The 16264-nt window shown below is 57.1% G+C and overlaps 1 pseudogene; it reads left to right on the top strand.

The window, feature by feature from the left end:
- Nucleotides 1-871: 871 nt before the first annotated feature.
- LOC144251705 (protein spire homolog 2-like) overlaps nucleotides 872-16264 on the top strand; it is a 28628-nt pseudogene continuing 13235 nt past the window's right edge.

Raw genomic sequence — 16264 nt, forward strand, 5'->3', positions numbered from 1 at the left:
AGATTAAAAGAACAGAAGGGATGATCCGACAGTGGGGCCCCAGGTGAAAACATACCTCCATAAGTTCCCTTCAAACCAGGTGAAATGGCCTCGTTGCTGAGGTTTTTAAACCCAGCGGCCCAGGAATCACCCCGGCCCTAGTCAGATCTCCAGTCCCGGGAACCTGGGTTTTGTGCTTCCTGGTGATTTCCCACTTGCATTTCCTGGCTGACTACCACTGAGAGGTTTCTGGATCAACCCCAACAAAGCAGGTCCCTGGCTGGCACACCACCTGACTTGTGGGTAGGGGACCTGAAACAGAGTGGGTGGGTGCTGTTATCTCTGGCCAACCCTGTGTCTTCATGTGTCTACTGTCTCAGGGACCGTGAAGGGATGGAAGCAGACACACCTTCCCTCCTAGAAAGGGTCATCTATTAAGTGTTTCATGCCCGAATCCCGGGTCACCTTCACCCTCACCCACCCCAGCAGTCTCCTGGGGTCACCTTGCTTCAGGCCCTCCAAAGAGTTCACAGCACTTTGACTCGCTTCTCAGTGTGGGAGCCCCGCCCCCCATCACTGTGGTGTGTCCACCACCGGAGGCCGGTCTAGAGGAGCCCAGCCTACAGTGAGTCCAGAGCAGGCTGGGGCGTAGACCTGTTGAGCTCGGGGTTGGGGAGAGTGGGGTGTCTTCCAGAACGTCTCCATCAGGAATGAGTCTCTTGGCCTGGGCCTGGATCGCCTGGGTCAGCGCCCCACCCTCAGTCCTGCCCTGGCCCCAGTTCCCTGAGCCCCTCCCTCTCCCACACGGCCCGCTGGGCTCAAGTTCCCCTTCGGGTCCCCCACTCTGGCCTCCCTCCCACACTTGTGCAGCGTCCCGGTCCTCCCTCCCCAGAGCGCTGGTCCTCTGGCACCCGGCGCCGCCTCCCTGCGCACCCGCGGCTCCACCTGCGACGGCCGGTGGGGGCGGGGCCGCCGGGATGACGCGGCATGCGGACGGCGCGGACCCGCCCCGCGCTTGGCGGTGCCCGGCGGCGGTGATGGAAACCCGACGCTCCCGCGGGCTTCGATGATGGGCGGCCATCGCCCGGGCTGGCGGCGGCGGCGGCGGCTGCAGCGCGACGGCCCCCGGAGCGCGCGGGACTGGCGGCGCGGCGGGAGCCCTGGGAGCTGTCCCTGGAGGAGGTGCTGAAGGTGTATAAGCAGCCCATCAAAGAGGAGCAGGCGTGGGCCGTGTGCTTCCAGGCCTGCCGCGGCCTGCCAGGCGCGCCCGGCGGCCAGCGCCGCATCCACGACACTGGGGACATCCTGCTGCACCAGGACGGCTTGGTCGGCGCACGGCAGGAGCCGGGTGAGCGCAGCGGGCGTCCGGGTTGTGGCCCGCGGCTGCCGGAGGCGGTCGGGACGCGCCGGCGGCTCACTGGGTGGTTCCCTGGTGAAAGGGACCGCGACCTCCTTGGCGCCCACTGCGCCGTCCTGCTGCTGGATCCGACTCCTCCTTCCTGACTGGCTGCTGGACCTGGAGGCCCCCTGCCCTCTGGATCTGGAACCTCCGCTGGGCCAGGCACTGCCCTCCTGGCCTTTCCAGACCTGGGGACCCCTCATCGTCCCCTTCTCGTCCTCCCGTCTCTCATGGCATCAAGGCCAGCTGCTCTGTGGCGGGGCACGCTTTCCTTGGCTGAGAAGGGGCTTTGGCCAGATTGCTAGTACCTGGGGTGAAGTCGGGAAGCAGGCATTATGCCATTCTTGTTCCCTGCTCTCCCCTGGGCCACTCCTCCTGGCTTTGGGTTCTGCAGCCCTCAGTATATGGCTCATGCAACGCTTTGTGGGTACAAAGAGTCCTTGCTGCTCTCTAGTGACACGGAGAGGACACAGAATGTCCCCAGGCTAGCTCTTTCATGGAGGTTGGGGGAGGGGCTTGCCTCCTGGGAATCTGTGCGGAATACACACCAGTTTCCTGGGTTTAATTGAGAGGGAGCAAGGAGAGTGTAAAATCTGCTTTTTTTTTTATCCAAAAGAACCAACAACTTAGCCCCTGAAATATGTTTGAGGTCTGTTGAAAGTGGTGCGTTTAGCTGGTTATGTACTTTCCCCTTTAAGTTGTTTTCCTCTCTGGAGAATGGAAGGTTTGTATATGGCGCATAGGATGATATTACCCCAAAGCTGAAACCCTTTTGTGAGCACAAAGGCAGGCTGTGTGCACTGGTTGGAGCCTGACCTCCCTCCAGTCCTCAGCTATGGCCTTGCACTTGCTCTGGAGCAGGCTTCTGTGGAAGACGGGGCAGGAGCAGGGCAAAGCCCAGCAGAGGCAGCAGACAGTGACTGCCTTTTACAGTGGGGAGGGGCCTGCTGTGTCCCCCCCAGGAGCCTGCAGCTTTCTCCCTCAGCTTCCTCTTCCTTCCAACCCCTGCCTGTGACACTTGCAAGTTGAATTTTGCACAAAAAGCATTGATACATTGATTTGATGGGTGGAAATAGTAAGCACCGACATCATGGTATTATTCCCACTTTACTCTCAGGTCAGCTGAGGCCCAGGCCTCAGAAAGTCCAAAATCACTCAGAAAGGGGCAGAATTTGAACTCTGCACTCATGCTCTGAACCACTGTGCTGCCATGTCTTTCAAAGACTGGGCAGAGGGGCAGGTGCACAGTGACCTGCTCTCACCTGGAGTCTGCATACTCACAGAGCTTTTCTCCTGAGGCTCTGTCCTCCTTATAAGATGCTCCCTGGGCCTACCCCAGCCCTGGAGATAAGTGATACCCTAGGGTCTGGCTCCCAGCTCTGCAGAGCAGGACAGGACTGCAGGGAGTGTATAGTCTAGCCTCTGATTTTTAAGGATGGGAAAACCCAAGCAGAGTGGGAGTGGTGAGTTGTTGCCCACAACCATAGCAGCTATCCCTGGGGTTTCCTGGTGTCTCCCTGAACTGTGGGCAAGCCAAGCTGGGCTTCCTATTGGTTCTGTCCCAAATATCAGAGGGCCATGCTTGGGATGTGGGTCATCTGTTTCTCTCTCTCCCCCAGGATTCTATGTGCTGCTGATTCCCAGTCATTGCCCATGTGGCAGTCATCACAGATCTAGTGGCACTTCCTGACTGAGGAGTCAAAGCTCAGTACAGGCCTGTGCATTGAAGAGCCTTATCTCTGTTTGAACAGGGTCTCTGGTCTGGTTTCTGTTCATAAACATTCCTCACAATGGTGATGGCTTATGACTTCTGTCTGCCTTTATTTTATTTTTGGTACTGGGGATTGAATCCATGGACACTTAGCCACTGATCCACATCCTCAGCCCTTTTTTGTATTCTATTTTGAGGCAGAATCTCACTGAGTTGTATAGGGCCTTGCTAAGTTGCTGAAGCTGGCTTTGAACTCGCAATTCTGCTGCCTCAGCCTCCTGAGCCACTGGGATTACAGGCATGTGCCACTGCGCCTGGCTGCCTCTCTCTTTTTTTTTTTTAAGTGGAAGAATGGGAAATGTGTTAGCATGTGGAGTTATTTTTAAGAGGCCATTATTAAAACCTCAAGATCGGGAAAGGATTATTTTTTAAAATGGACTCAGGAAACTCCATCAGGTGAAGCTCTGTGGAGCCGTTCCGTACACAGCACAGCCAGTGGTCAGGTGGCCTGCAGCGCTCTCAGTGGATCCACCTCCTGCCGTCCCAGGGTGGCTTGCCCCACGGGAAGGTGCTCTGCAAAGTGGGACTTGGGCATCGGCCCCTGGAGCATCCAGCTTCGGGCCCAGCTTTCTTCCAGGAAGATGCCCAGGAGACAGTGGAGGCTGGTGCTAGGTGCCCCTGGGGTGAGGGGAGCCATGGCTGCCTCCTCTCCCTTTACTTCCTGCCTTGCACTCACACTCACTTACACAAATATATTTTTATTCGTTTTTATTGGCCCACTTTTCTTTTTGGTGATGGGGTTCAAATCCAGGGTCTCTTGCATGGTAAGTCCAAACTCCACCCTGGAGCTCCATCCCCAGCTCTTGCCTTTTGATGCTCCACCTTTTCAGTCAGGCCCCACTCTTTATACTTGGGGTGGACTGTGGGTCTGAGCCTGGCTATCCCCAGGGTTCTCTGGAGCAGTTGCTAGTTCTTCGTTCTTGAGTGGATACAAGGCCTTCCCTTTTTATGTTGTAGCCCCAGGTTCCTAACACAAAGGCCATTAAAAGGCATTTGTCCAGGCCTGCCAGCGGCTCAGGAGGCTGAGGCAGGAGAATCATGGGTTCAAAGCCATCCTCAGCAAAAACGAGGTGCTGCTAAGCAACTCAGTGAGACCCTGTCTCTAAATAAAATACAAAATAGGGCTGAGATGTGGCTCAGTGGCCAAGTGTCCCTGAATTCAATTCCCAGTACCCCGTAAAATAAAAAATAAATTTATAAAAAGACACCTGCCCAGAACTGGACCACAGTGTCCACAGGGCTGACTTGTCTTTCACTCTCTCCCCCAGCAGTGCTCAAGAGCAGGCTCTGGCCTCAGGGGGTCCGCTGCACCTGGGCCCACAAGTCACAGCCAGGGGTGCTGCTGCTGCATGTTTGAGCTGGCCTCTGTGCCAGCCACAGACACTTCGCTGTGTGTCTCCTGGCCCAGCGTGCTCCTTCCAGGTGCTGAAATGGGACCCTTTGCTATTGAGGAGTGTGGTTGGACTTTGGGATCAGGAAGCGCACAGCTGGCTCTCTCTGCTGCTGGAGGTCCCTGAGTTCCACCAGTGGCCAGAAGAGTCTGTTGAGGTCATCTTCTTTTCACCATCCCCCCTGCCCAGATGTGTGCAGATGAGCTTTGAGTGGTCTTGCCTTGGCTGGTGTCCTTAGTTATGCTGGGGAGAAGCTGGAGCTGGTCAGAAAGGTCAGATTCTGCTTCCAGAGAGAATTCCCCTTCCCAAGTCTCCTGGCTGTCAGAACATTCCTGGTGGTTCTTATAGCTGGGTCCTTGCCAGCCCTGGCCATGGCTGGAGGTACCTGTCACAGCTATGCCACCTGCCTGGCTATTGCAGGTGCTCTTGCAGCTGTGCTCTTTGCCCTTGAGGGCCACTTAGTCCAGTCATGGTGAAGGGTGACAGAGGCCACCCAGGAGGGTGGGAGCTTTCCTTCCTCACCATGATGGGAGCCAACCTTGAGAGGTGCTTGTAGGATAGGTGCTGAGGTGTTGGGGTCACTCCTCCTGGGAGAGCTATGTTGTTAAGAGCCTCTTCCGCAGCCGAGAAACCCAAAGTCACAGGAAAACAGCCACCTGAGTTGACAGTTGTGGGTGTGATGATGGCCTGTGCCTTAGAGGTGTGTGACTGACCATCTTGGGGGTGCCAGTGGAGGCCTGTGCTGCTGCGCTGCACATTTCTTGATGGTCAGCGCCTGTCCCTGAGCTTTGCTTTCTGGAAGAGGGCTGCCAGACAGTCACTGTGAGGTGTGTGTGGGGGTGAGCAAGGTGTATTTGCAGACAGATTTCTGTAATCCATCTTCTGAGCAAGCCTCACCTTGCAGGACGATCACCTTCTGTGTGTGTGACCTCTCTGACGCTGCCCATGCCAGGCTGGCCCTCCCATAAATCCTGGACACGGGCGGCCCAGGTGCCTGTCCTAGCTGGTACCACCCAACCTGTGCTGTGACTTTGGAAAGGGCTCCACATGTCCAGGAGCCTGGGGGGCCCCATGTCACGTGTGAGGTTAAGCTTGCTGTCGCCTTCCAGCCGCATCCTCCACATGCTCACCAGCTGCCTGCCTGGCATCCACGGGGGGTTTCTCTGCCCCACATGGGACAGAGCTGACTCTAGTGCAGCACCAGGAATTTTGGGGCACTGGATGGTCCGGCCCTGGCATGAGGCCTGGTTAAACCCTGTGGACAGGCTGCCAGGGTTTAACTCTGACCCTTCAGAGCGATGCAAAAGCCCGGTTAAGAGGGAGGAGAGGGGCCTGGAAGTGGTGTCTGCTCGCCGGGCAGACAAGCACAAGGGGCCCGGGCAGCGGGAGGAAGCTCCCAGCCACTGTTTCGGCTTCTGTCCTCTCCCAGGGAATCCCACTTTCCCCCTGTGCATCTGCCTTGGTTCGTCTCCAGGGACTGAGGGGTGAGCAGAAAGGAGAGTGTGGGCATCTGTGGCTTCAGGACAGATCTCCACGACCTTCCGGCTCGAGGTGACACAAACCCATTTTCTTCTGTCTTAAGAGGGTATAGATACAGAATAGCCTTTTCCTTAGGTTAGCTGTTGGCTGTCCTGCCTACGTCTGCCACCTGTGTCCCCTGGCCATGCCACGCAGAAGTCAGGGGGCCTGCAGGTGTGTACGCTCCCAATTCCACCCTCACATCTGGGTGTCATGTCGCTCTCCATTTTTCTTCTTTTATTGTTTTCCTATTTTTAAAAATTATTTTTTGGGACAGGGTATTGCTGAATGGCCTAGGTGTGCCTGGGACTTGTGATCTTCTTGCCTCAGCCTCCTGAGTGGCTGGGACTAAGGTGTGTGCTATGGCGCCTGGCTCATTCTTGATTCATTTCCAGGAAATTGTTGTATACACATCAATCTACTTCCCCTAAATACTTCAGCTTGTGTGCTGTTACCAGAGCTTAGCGTTTGTTTGTAATTCTTTCTTTTGATGTGAAATTTACATATGATGGAACATGAACCCTGGCACACCTTCCTCGATAAGTCTCTGCACCCCACCCTCTGCTGTCAGGGCCCCACTACGCCTGTTGAACAGTCAGAACCACCCCAGTGGTCAGAACCACCCTGTGCTGGTCCCTCCCACGGATTCCACTTCAGTAGATCTTTGCAGGGGCCCAGGAATGTTCCAAGTGGTTCTAGAATCCACATTCCATCCGAGGTTCTCGAATCCCCTGACTTGGGTCTCCTCTCAGATCCTTGCCCAGTGGACTGAGGGGAGCCCCTGGGGAGCATGTGGAGAATCGTGCTGATCTCAGCCCAAGGATTGGCAGAAGTGACCCAGAAGGAGGGACACACCTGTATCCCTTTGACCCAAAGAGCTCTATGTTTGCTGAACAAACAGAGCTTGCGACTTCTGAACCTGCCTGTGGGCATCCTCCAGCTCCTGAAGGCTGACGCTCCACAGAGGGCCCAACTGGGTCTTGCAGTTAGAGTCTTGACTGTGGAACAAGCTTTTGTGGAGAGCCTGAAATCACCGACACTGGGTGTGTTTCACTCACCCTGACCATGGGGGGTGGTGTCTCCCCGTGAGAGGGGACCGAGGTGGTGGAGACCCTGGGCTTCTGGGAGCACACAGGGTGTTTGGGTCCAAAGTCTGCTGGCTCTGGGCTCCACCCCACCTCTGAGACAGGGCAGCACTGCACGTTGAGTGGCACCCTTTTGCATGATTTGATTTCTTGACTCTGTAGTGCGTCCACAAGACCCAAATTCAGAACTTGCAGAGAGAGTAGCATCCCAGAGCCCTGTGTTATGGTCCCCACCTACTGGCCTCTTAGCCACAGTGTAAAGTTTCATGCACACCAGCACACGGGTTCTGCTCTGAAACCTAGAGCTGCCCTCTGCCCTCCCACTCCACTCCAGGATGCCCTGTTCCTGTGTGTGTGCGCGTGTGTGTGTGTGTGTATGTATTTCCAGTGTCTTGTGGTAAGAAGGTGCTACAGTGAGTGGCAGTTGGCATCATGCCGTGTGGCAAGGCTTCGGGAAGCAGACCTGCTACCTTGGAAGGCCGGGACCGTGGTTTTGAGAGACTTTGGTGGTGGCCTTCCTGGGTTGCGGCCAGTTCTCCTGTCTACCAGGCTCACATACGCTGTGTTTCTGCAGCCTGCTGTGGCCACACGACACTCTGGGCAGGCTGTCCTGACTCCAGGCCCTGCCACAGCGCAGTAGGTGCTCTGCAAACCCTTCCACCTCGGGAAGCTTCTCTGCCTCTGTTGCTGCACCTCTCTGAGGTGACACTGTTAGACGTAGGTGTCACCTCTGTCCTGCAGGTGAGAAAGTGAGGTCCGAGGGAGGACACCCAGAGCCTGAGGGCCACAGATTGGCCAGGATCTGACATCTCCAGTCCTCCCAGGGCAGACGGGGCTGAGGTGCAGGTACCTCCTCTCACCTGCCACGCAGGGCTGTGCGCTTCCTCTGGAGGCTGCTGGGGGCAGCTGCGAAGGTCCTCTGGGCACCTCTCCTCCAGGTGCAGTCTGTCCTTCCACCACAGGAACAGTGTTCAGAGGAGTGCCGAGCGCTTCAGTTCTCCTCACTTGCCATTCCACGCAAGAGAATCTGGAGTGGGTTTCCTTTCCCTGGCGAGGGTGTCCTTCCCGCAGGAGGAGGTGGCTGAGTGGTCCCGCCCCCTGCAGGGATCAGAGAGTGGTGGTGGGAGCCTGTGTCTGGCTCCATCTCCCCTCTGGAGGTCTCACCATAGACACGTGATCTCCTGGGTCCCGCTGCCTCCCTCTGCTTCTGTCTACTCCAGTGAGAGCAGCTCCGGGCAGTCGTACCTGGACTGTTGGGTGGGTGGGTCAGGAGTGTGCTTGGCTTCGCGGGGACCCAGCTCTGCAGTTTATTAGCTGGGTGGACTCTGGCAGATCTCTGAGTCTGCTGAGCCCCAGTTTCCTCACCACAGAGGGGGATTCCTGGCACCACCCCCTCCAACTTGCTGGAGTTTTGTGACCACCTCGTGGAGGCCCCAGCTCGGCCTCCCCGAGAGATCTCCTTCACCCCCATCTCAGCAGGCCGAGCCTGCTCGTCAAACCCTGGAGAGTTCCTAAGTCCTTGCAACTGCAAACAATTAAGATTCACAGACACTTTAATGTTGGCATGATTTTTTTGTTGTTGTTGTTTTTGCTAATATATGAACTATTTGAGCCAGCAACACAAGCATTGAAAGCATTTCCACAGAGAGCTGGCTGCAGAGCTAGACTGCGTGTGCCATCAGTGTGCAGAGAGCTGGGAAGGGCTGGCCACCCTTCTCGGTCAGCCCCTCCTGCCCTTCCCAACCAGCAGCATGACCCAGGCACTGGCCTCCAGGAAACACCTTGGTCCTGGGTCTGATGCTTCTACCTCCCCACTACTTGGACCAGCTGTGGCTGCCAGCTTCCCTGACTGCCCAGCAGGCAGGACGCTGGCCCAGGACAAGAGCCTGTGGCCTGCTGCACACTGCTGGCCTCTCCTGACCTCACCGATGCTGGCCTGGACTGTTCCCATTACTGCAGTGGGTGGCAGTCTCCTTTATCTTGGGCCATCCTCCTGGCTCTTGATGGCATTTTGAAAGTGTTTGCGGCATTAGCAGGTTCGTGCGGAGACCGTCCTGAGGTCTGTCTTCCCACGTCTCGCCTCTTTCTAGTAGGAGTGAAGGCGGTGAAGCTCCCATGCCCACTCGAGTGCCCCTGCACGTCGTATGTGTGGGTAGGTTTCTGCATCTCATTCCGTGGCATCCTTGGAACCTGGGGGGCTGGGGGCTTGGTCAGCAACTGGTGGTCCAGATTCTGGGGTTCCCTGCCTTGCTCTGGCACTATCTCCCCGCCACTAGCTGTGATACCTTGGAGCACAGGAGGTCATCTCTGAGCCTCTATCTCTTCATCTGTGAATGGGTGCCTGAGCTGCTCACTTCCTGGGTTGGATTCGGCATTCATGGATGAGCACCTGCAAAATGCCACTCACTACCTGCCGCCACTCAGCATCACACTGAGCCTGTACGTGGGCCTCAGATCCAGGAGTCGCAGTCCGAGGTGGACATTCCCAGCTAGGCAAAGCCTGTCAGCTCCTCTGAGCCCAAGTCTCTTCCGACAGTGTAACTTGGAGGCAGGCCACCTCAGTTCCCAACGTCACAGCTTCTCACTTCAGACCGCGGCTTCTTGCCTGCAGCCACCACCTACCTGAGCTGCTCCCTCCTTTCCCTCTGTCTCCAAGCAGGCCTGGACCCCAGACCCTGGACCCACTCACCAGCACTGCTGACCACTCTTCTGAGCAGGCACTGGGGAGCACTGGGGTCTGCCTTCTCTAGTGCAGAATGGGACAGTCACTCTTGGCACCTAGGTGTCCTTCCCAGAGCTGGCTCCTGAAGGGCCTTGCAAGTGACCTGGTGGCTCAGCTGGCAATGAACTTTCTGGGGTTCCTTGGGAGAGTGGGGGGATTACTGTATTTTCCTACAGGGAAATGGGCGGGGGGTGGGGCATCCCACCTTCCCGTGGGCTCAGCTGGCCATTTCAGTCTGTGGGCTCCTGGGGTCATGGTGAGCTGAGGCAGGGGCAGCAGCCTGTCCTTGGGTCCTGGGGTGGCTGGGGGAACCTGACTCGCTATCTTTTCTTGCAGAGCCCATGACCACGATGGTGTCCCCAGCCAGCTCAGAAGCTCAGGTACTGAAAACAGTTTTAAAGACGACTTGATCCTGTGAGAGTGAACCTGCGTTGCATAATGGACACTCTCACCGTATTAAGTCCTGTAGCTGTTCGTCGAGGCAGGACAGCGCAGCACCCAGAGGGCCTCACTGGGCCTGGGAGGAAGCTGTGCACAGAGGACAGGCAGTGAGGGCCCAGCAGGGTGTCAAGGGCTCTGGGGCAGGAGCAAGGGAGGAGTTGCTACTGACCCAGAGGGAAGTAGGTGATGACCTCTGCCTGGTTGGCCTCACAGGCACAATGCTGGGGGCTGGGTGTGAGTTTCAGGAGCAAACAGGAAAACCAGCCAAGGACACAAGCCAAGGAATTCCCACTCAGCCCACATCTCCAACCCCTTCCTCCTCCTCCCACCTGCCCTGGGATCACGTCCTGGATTTGGTTCTTCTCTGTGTCTTTAAACCACTGCTCTAATATAACACCTGTTTTACAGTGAACACAGTGGCACACTCAGGGGAGGTGGGCACAGACCAGAAGAGCATATACCATCTGTTGTTGAGAACCCAGAAACTAGCAGTGTGTCTCACCTCCCATAGTCCCTCACCTTGGAATACTGCCATTCAAGTAGCACATCGCCGAGTTTATTTACCAGCTCTGTACTTGTCCTACATAGAGATTCCTCAAACAATTGTGTGTTTCCAAGACTCCTCTGCATTGCCCTGTGGTGGTTAGTCATCCATTTTCATGGCTGCATAATATTTTGGATAGTTTCTTTTTCCCAAGTGCAGTGCTCCTGGGTGGCAGCTGGCCCCTGCTGTGCAGAGTTCCCAAGTAGTCTATTACTTGAAAACTTTCCAAAGTTTTTTTTTTAAAGAGAGAGTGAGAGAGGAGAGAGAGAGAGAGAGAGAGAGAGAATTTTTTTTTAATATTTATTTTTTAGTTCTCGGCGGACACAACATCTTTGTTGGTATGTGGTGCTGAGGATCGAACACGGGCCGCATGCATGCCAGACAAGCGCGCTACCGCTTGAGCCACATCCCCAGCCCACTTTCCAAAGTTTTAAAAAGATTTATAAAGAGGAGCTAGGGCCATAGCTCAGTGGTGGAGCGCTTGCCTAGCATGTGTGAGGCACTGGGTTTGATCCTCAGCACCACATTAAAATAAAGGTATTGGGTCCATCTACAACTAAAAATTTATAAATATTCACAACAACGGTGTATGGGAACAGTCCAGTCAGGACTGTTGTTCTCAGAGGCCCCAGGTGCACTTCAGAGCGAGTAGCCTCAGCAGGGGAGCTGCCTGCACGTCGTCTCGACTGGGGCTACTCAGGCTGCACGAGGTGCCCACAGGACCCCTGCAGCTTCTGACCACCCCCAGGCTGCTGAGCCTGTCCAGTGCTGGAATGCCGGCAGGGCTAGAGGTTCTGAGCCTGGCCAACTGCCTAGACTTTTCCTTATGGGGAACGAGCATTCTTGACTTCCAGAGAGTTCCGATGACTGGAGGCACAGAAGACCTTTCACTGACGCAGCTGTCAGATAAGACTTGACTGCAGTTGGCACTTTCCCCAGAGTGGCACTAGCTCAGGCCAGGAGGAAGAGGGGGCTCTCCTCCTGTGCCCTCAGTCTGTCCTCCTGTCCATGGGGTGGGCGGTCTGCATGAGAAAGACCGTCAGAGCCAGCCTGGAGCTCGAGGCAGACGGAGTAGGAGTGAGATGCCCTTCACACCTCCTCGCTCATTCTTGGCCCATACCCAAAGGCCAAAAGGTTCACCAGGAATTCGAGGGGACTGTAACTCCTGCCTGCCCCATCACCGTGGCACCCAGGAGGGGCCCTGAGGCCCTGCTGGAGCCCCCCTGACCCCAGGTTTCGCCTGCCTGGGCCGGGTTCAGGCTGGCACCTGTCAGGTGTGACCCTCTGCTAGAGTTTTGTGGCTGTGGCTGTTGCTCTAGAGTCTAGGGTGTGGCTTGGAGCTGTGTCCCTGATGTTCGTCTGCAGAAGGCACAGACATGCTGAGGTGGCCTCCAGGGGGCCACCCTTTGCCCCACTGCCACCATGGACTCCTGCTGGCCCTCTGCCTGGCACTGGGTTGGCCACCTGTTCTTGCTTGGCATGGTGCAGGCCCTGGCTCTCCAGGCTCCCAGAGGTGGGCACACAGGAAGCTAGAGGCCCTGAAGCAGGTGACCCAGAAGGTTCCCGGAGAAGGCAGTGGCCTCCTTGTGAGGGACAAGGCTGAGGACTCTACACAGCAGACCCAGGCCTGGCCAAGCAAAGGCCCAGCTCTTTGCAAGCTGTGCCCAGGCAACCTGACCTCTCTGTGCCTCTCTCCCCAAACTGCAAGATGAGAGATGGTGTCGGTGGGTTGTCCACAGCCAAGCAGAAGAGTGACACCAGGCTCAGCCCAGGTTCCGACTAGGAGAGTGTCTTTGCGTAAATGCATCCTTTTGATCCATGTCATAAAAGAAAAGCATGAAAGTCCGTTAGCACTAAGAGCAATGCCCAGCAGATCACAGGGAGGTCGTATGCTGGGGTTGAGCCCAGACCTGCGCAGGCTAGGGAGTTCGAGCCACCGAACTGTACCCCGCCCTTTTCATTTCATTGTGAGACAGGGGTCTAACTAAGTTGCCCAGGCTGGCCTTGAACTTGTGAGCCTCCTGCCTCAGCCTCCTAGCTGCTGGGATTCAAACATGTGCACCGAGCCTGGCTAAACATTGGTCTTCTGTGGATGCGTCAGGCTGGCAAGGGGTGATGGCCATGCCTAGTCGGGGATCAGAAGTCTCCTCCTTCACTCTTCTCAAGGAGGCAGATGCTGGCCTCAATTATGGGACTCTTGCCATCTTCTGAACATGGAACTGGGATGATTTGCCAGTCCTCCCCACCCACCCCAAATCACTGGTGGGCCAGATATCTGCAAAGTCAGTACCTCTGAAGATCCTGTGCAGGTCACCAGGAGATGTCACAGAGAAGATCATCTTTGGAGAAAGGTCTGAGGAGTCACCAGAGGGAAGGGGGAGCTAGACTTGGGACCATGGGTTTCTTCACTTACCTGATGGAAGAATTTCAGCAGGAGTCAGACAGGGACTCCCTGGGGAAGTGATGCGTCCAGGGGAGAAGGTGGGCCACCTTGAGGCTGAGGCTGGGGTGGCCCTGCTGTCCACTGCATTCTTCAGAGCTGTGGCCTGTCACAGTGCTGGGAGCACACCCAGCCCTCCAAGGGAGCCTGTGGGCCAGGGCGAGGGGAGGAGAGAGGGTAAGCCAGGGATGAAAGTCAGAGCCAGGCCGGGAGACACGAGAGTTCACTCGTCAGAGCTGACAGATAACGGCCATCTCGATGGGGGAGGGCAAACGGGCTGGGGTCCTGGGACTTTCAGGGGGAAGGCTTGGGAACCAGAGCCGGGTGGGCCTGATGAGGGTTGGCATGAGGGTTGGTGTGAGGAGTGGTGAGCCTTTCTCAGGAAGGTCCTGGGGCAGGAAAGCAAAACTGTTCTCTTAAAATGGCGGCCGTCACTGAGGATGGCCTTCCAGATGCTGAGCAAGGACCTTGTGCACGGCAGGGCAGTCCCCGTGCAGAGGTGTCAGGACCGGCTCCCCCTCCACAGACCTCTGGTCCCAAGGCCCCTAAAGGCAGACTGTGGAAACAGGGTTCCCTGCCGAGAGGCGCTGAGCCCAGAGGCCTCCACCAAGAGACCTCACGGATTTTAAAAATGAGCTTAAAAAACAAACAAACAAACAAACAACAAACACTTCCTGTGGGCAGGGGTGTAGCCGAGGTGGAGTGCTGGCCTAGCATGCTGGAGGCCTGGGTTCAGACCCAGTGCCACAAACCAAACCAAACCAACAGGTGAAGAACTCGGAGAGCCTCAAGCTTATCCAAAGCAGGCAGAACAGCCCGGGGTGCCTGGTTCACTGGGCGCCACGGCACTGGGTCCCACCCACCCTGCCTGGTGATCCCCTCGTCTCACCCACCACCCACTCCAGTGTGATGACTTTTTAGGTCAGACTTCACCATGTCTGGCTTGGGGTCAGCCAGCTTTCGGCCTCTGAGACTCAAGTACCTGGAAAGGTTCATCTTGGCTCACAGTGTCCAAGTTTCTGTCCATGGCAGTTGGCCCTGTGGCTTTGGGCCGGTGTGGCTCAGGACTTCATGGCGGGAGCACAGGGCAGAGGAGGGAAGGGCTGGGCTGCACTCTCCCTCCGAGGGCACACTCCAGCAGAAGACCTTGCAGTGGAACCTCTGGAAGGTCCACCCCTCTCAGTGGCACCCCAGTGAGGATGCCTGTAGGGAGCCCCTGACCCTCTGCATCTGATCAGGCTCAGCTCCCCGAGGCTCCTGGAAGGGACGGTGTGTCCTGAAGGCTCTCTGCCGATCCTTTCCCTTGGATCAGCACATGGGACTGCGTGTTGGTTCCTCTTTGCTGTGTGGTAGCATTCCCTGTGAGTGTCCCGAGTGCGGTCTCACTCTCAGCTGGAGAACGTTCCAGTGGCCGCGCTCGGGACCCATCAGTTCAGCACCTGGAGAGAGCTGCTGAGGCACTGGTCCCACGTCTGTTGGATTGCGAGGGGCCAAGCTGTTCTGCAAAGTGGTGTGCCGCGGGCAGTCCCTTCAGTCACGCACCTCACCGTGTTGTACCTGGTGTATCCCCTCAGTGGGCCGTTAGCTCCTCCCTCCTGGCCTCTTACTGGGCCTGGCCACTCCCCGCCTGTGAAGGGGCTGGCAGCCTGCCCAGCTCTGGGGCGCCCTGCACTGTTCCCTGCCGCCTGCCGCCTGCGCCAACCCCTCTTTGTCCTGCAGATGGTGCAGTCGCTGGGCTTTGCCATCTACCGCGCACTGGACTGGGGCCTGGACGAGAGCGAGGAGCGCGAGCTCAGCCCACAGCTGGAGCGGCTCATCAACCTCATGGCCAACAGCGACTGTGAGGACAGCGGCTGTGGGGCAGCGGACAAGGGCTACGGGGGTCCAGAGGAGGAGGAGGAGGTTGCAGACGGTGGCCCCCGGGCCCTGCGCACCTTCTCCCAGGCCATGCAGCTGTGCGCGGTGCGGCTGACTGACCCTCGGGGTGCGCAGGCCCACTACCAGGCTGTGTGCCGCGCACTCTTTGTGGAGACGCTGGAGCTCCAGGCCTTCCTAGCCAGGGTGCGGGAGGCCAAGAAGGTGAGCTTGGGAACACAGTGCTGAAGGTGGGGCCCGCGGATGGCCAGACCCGAAGGGGATCTGGGGGGTGACTAGTGGGTACCTTGCCCCTCGGTGGGAGTGCCCCAGCTGCTCTGGGCTGTGTGCTGAAGCCTCATACATTTTGGCCAGGTTTTTGGAGAAGGGAACCAAGGCCTAGGGAGGCAGCAACTGGCTCCTAGCCTCTGCCCGAGCCTCCTTCCTGCTGCCTTAAGCCAGCTGTCATGATTCTGTGAGGGAGTCCTGCTTGCTGCCCCCACTTGCTCCCCAGGTCCCAGTTTCTTCTGAAGACAATGCCAATGGCAGTCCCTTCCCACCTCTCAGAACCACACAGATCCTTCAAGTGGGGTGGGTGGGCAGTTCCGTGGGGGTACCTGTGGGTATGTGCTGTGCCTGGCCTTGCTCTCCAGGTACCTCTCTAAGTTTGGGCCCATTTTGCAGGTGGGCAGATGTAGGCTCTGGGAGGCTGGATCCTTGCCAGGAGCTGCAGAGCCAGTATAGGGCAGGGCTGGTCTCCCTGGGCTCCCAAGCCACAGTTCTCCTCTGGGGCTGTCCTGATCCCCCTGGACCTCAGGGATGGTGTGCAGTCTGCTCTCCCAGCTCCCAGCTCCCAGCCCCTCCTGGAGGAGTTGGTGCTGTTCAAAGGGAGCTGATGGGTTTGTTTGGCAGTGTCCTAAGTGCAGGGACCCTGGGCCCATCAGCTTTCCACAGAGGAGAGAGGGGTACCTGGAGAGGTCAGAGAGATTGGCTGCACTCCTTTGCTTAGGTGTTGGAAGGTAGTTTGGGAGTTAACTGGTATGGTCCCTGACTCCACCCTCACCTTTTTGGGTGCTCTTTCCTTCTAATACAGAGGGGTTCTTGGCAGCTTCACTGACCC

Source organism: Urocitellus parryii, unplaced genomic scaffold, assembly GCF_045843805.1.
Source record: "Urocitellus parryii isolate mUroPar1 unplaced genomic scaffold, mUroPar1.hap1 Scaffold_160, whole genome shotgun sequence".
Lineage (NCBI taxonomy): Eukaryota > Metazoa > Chordata > Mammalia > Rodentia > Sciuridae > Urocitellus > Urocitellus parryii.